Consider the following 3,421-nt stretch of genomic DNA (forward strand, 5'->3'; position numbering starts at 1 on the left):
ACTCGGGTGGTCCACCCCATTCTGTGACCTATGTGGAGGGGTATAAAGGAACCAAGGTATTGATGCAGCACTTTAAAATAATAGAAATTTGTTCCAGCCCCAATTCTCTATGACTGACCAAGGGATTCCCTTGAACCTTTCTGTCAACTCCTGTCTCTTTTTCTGCCTGCTTCCTAGAGCCTGCCAGAGAGGCATCTGCCTCAGGGAACTCCATGGCACAGGGGAGGTAGGGACCCTCCCTTCTATTTAGGAAAGGGGAGGATGGCTAGCTGGGAGGGTGGGTCATCCTTGTTAACCTCCTCCTTTCCAGGAACCAAAAAACCCCAAAACTGATAGCTGTTCCCAAAACAATATGTTTGCTGAAAAAGTAAACTGCTTACATGTGACAAACGAATGATCAACTTCTTCCTGTTTCTTTCAAGGTTGCTTTGTCTGAACCCTGAATTTTTTCTTGCTGTCTAAAGTATAAACACGCTTGTAAACTTGTAGAGGTCAGAGTTCCTTTGAGAACCCTCCTTGTGATCACTTGTATAGCTTTAAATAAACCAAGATGGCTCTGTCAATTCTGATACAACCACAACGCGAAGTTTGATTTCTTCCACAATTTGGTGCTGTGACTCGGATAGAGATGCCCGGAGTGATCGGTTGAGATACAGACTGTCTCCTCACTGACATCCTGGCACCAAACTAAGGTAAGAGACCTTTTGAAAGACTTTCACTTGTATTTTGAAATAATATGTTCCTTTGCCTTGATTCAAGTAAATTACTGCATTTTATTTCCTTTCCAGGAGACTTAGAACAAGCATCTGTACTGTTGCTCTATGTAGTGTGTGTGTGTGACTAGTATTATTTTTGCATTTATATTAGGTTTTGTCCAAATTCTTAATTTACTGTTCAATCAAAAAAGAGAGAGAGGCAAGTGAAGGTGGCATTTTTTGTGAGACTTCATTATTGATTCCTGCTTCATAAACTGTGGTAGTATATACTCTTCTATGGTTTTGTCTCTTGCCTGTCCATCATAGAAGGTTGTAAAACGTTTAAGATAACATTCTCTGCATGGAGGGGAAATAATACGGGAACATTCTCTGCGTGGAGGGGAAATAATAATATAATATCTAAAAATAGTCCTGCTGAAATCCCTTATTTTTTTTAAATCCCTTTTTAAAAAATGAGCAGAAACAGATTCATTCATTTATTTCTAATAGCTCACTGCGATACCCCAAAGAGCTCTAAACTGTGCTTTTATTTATTTGTTCATACCTTTGAGGGAATGGAAGTTATATTCCCTCAAAGGAATATGTTCATAAGAAAATATGTTGCTGTCTAGCAGTTAAACTGTGTGCTTGAGTTTTGGGCTATATTTGTAGCTTTCTTCTTTCATGTGATAAAAACGGTGTCCGTATCTTTATCTTTGCGTGCTTTGGCATGTCGATTCCAGAGCTCTTGTAGAGCCATGTAGAGATGTTACCAGGGATCACTACATGGAAGTGGCTTTCGTCAATCCCTTTGTAGCTGTGACACCACTCCTTATATTTGTCAAGTCACTTTACCTGTCAGTGGCTATTTCTCAATAGAAAGGGACTTGGTGAGGTTTACTTAACAAATATTAGCTCAGTACTCAAAGTACTGAACTAATATTTTTTAAGTGGCTTAGATGGAAGATGATACTAAGTGTGAGGTATTAGTATTACAGTGACATAATTCCTTTCGAAAGGGAATTCCACTTCCCTTCCATCTATATTTTATCCTTATTATCAGAACAGAGTTAACCGTGAAAAAGATAATGTGAGATAATGGGGTGGTAAATAAACAGAAACCAGTTGGTAGAATAGTACATGTAAGAATCAAAGAATGAGGTACCAGAACTACTAACAGAAATATGGAATTCATCACTGAAATCAGCTACTTTAGCTACACTCGACTTCTCTGATAAAATTACACTTATCTTTAGCAAACGGCACTAGGGATCATCCTGGAAATTACAGGATGCTGTGAGCTTTACTCAGTATCAGGAAAACTGGCTAAAATAATAAAAATAAGGTTATGAAACACCTAGGCAACACTCCATATTAAGAGCAAACCACAAAAATCATCCTAAAGGGTAGTTGGACCTTTCCAGTCCCTTAGATTCCTTTCTGAGGGTGAGAGTCATGCTGTGGATTGAACCAATTGATTTTTGTTAATATAGACTTCTGTAAACTCTGTGATAAATCCTTAAAGAGAACCAGAGGTAGTGGGGGGTCCAAAGACATACTGGCTCCACCAAAAGGGACTCCAGCATTGTACATGTACACACACTATGGACATAAAAGTTGTAAGTTTCTAGACAAATGGAATTGGTATACCAGAGATGATTCTAGCTTGCAGTTTCCCCTGGAGGGAACATTTCATTAAGTAAAATCATTCATCTCCGTGGAGCCCTTGAGTCAAGAGGCAGTAAAACACCACAGACTCAGTGGGACACATTTTTTGATTAGTATACAGAAGCTTCCAAAAGACAGCAAGAATCTCAAGTTTGGAGCCTTAAGGACTCCCAAGAAAAACTCAAATCTTAGATAAAGGAATTAAAACAGAAAAATGCACCAGTAGGGGATCCCCCATCATCAGCACCAACACAACTTTATCCACAATTGACTGAGAATGAATCTGTAGAAGACATAATTAATTTTTTCAGTGTGCCACTCCAGGCACAATCTGAACCCGAGGAAGTTCAAAGTAACCAAATAGATTCTTCTTGCGGAATCAGCCCACCCCATCAGGAAACCATCACTCAAGAACCATCACCTGCCCCTGGGGCATGCCCGCAGCCACCGGAGACATGGCATCTGTCTCCTGAAGCCTCAACCTCCTCTTATTTAAGGTCCGACCCCCAATATGGTCCAGTCCCACCTTTAAAAATGAAAAAGACTTGTCTTATGCCTTTACACCAACTCCCAGGGCAGGGTCCAAATGGGGAAACTACAGTCACAGTCCATGCCCCCTGGACCCCAGCAGACTACATGGATCGCTTAAAACTCGTATTTGAAAGACATTCTGGCATTGAAGATGCAGCTGAAACTGCCCCAGAAGCAGTTGCCGCCGCTTTTGTCCAAGGACTTCTTTCTAAAGTCCAGGAACAGCTGTGTACAATTGCTGTAGGTTGGCAAATTAAGACTCTTACAGAAATAGTCACCATTGCTAATCACTGTACAGCCTGCCAAGAAAAGAAAAAGGAATCCACGGAAGCTAAGCTAACGTCTTTACAAATACAAACTTTAGGCAGAGGTAGAAGCCGAAGTTTCCATCAAGGATAATTCAGAGGCAGGGTAGGTGGTTGTAGCATAGGATGAGGAGAATTTCAGTCCCAAAATAATGACAGTTGTCATTATTGTAGCCAACCAGGACACTGGAAGGCTCAGTGTCCTCACCGGCTTTTCTCCCT

At 40.7% G+C, this 3,421-nt stretch overlaps 1 protein-coding gene across 1 annotated transcript in view; it reads left to right on the plus strand.

Moving 5' to 3' along the window:
* Positions 1-531: 531 nt before the first annotated feature.
* Positions 532-3,421, plus strand: part of LOC112549839 (olfactory receptor 10AC1) — a 14,555-nt gene continuing 11,665 nt past the window's right edge. The window contains exon 1 of the mRNA XM_025200774.1: positions 532-692. The gene's annotated coding sequence lies outside the window, so the exon portion shown is untranslated. The remainder of the gene's footprint in view (positions 693-3,421) is intronic.

This window comes from Alligator sinensis, unplaced genomic scaffold (genome assembly GCF_000455745.1).
Source record: "Alligator sinensis unplaced genomic scaffold, ASM45574v1 scaffold161_1, whole genome shotgun sequence".
Lineage (NCBI taxonomy): Eukaryota > Metazoa > Chordata > Crocodylia > Alligatoridae > Alligator > Alligator sinensis.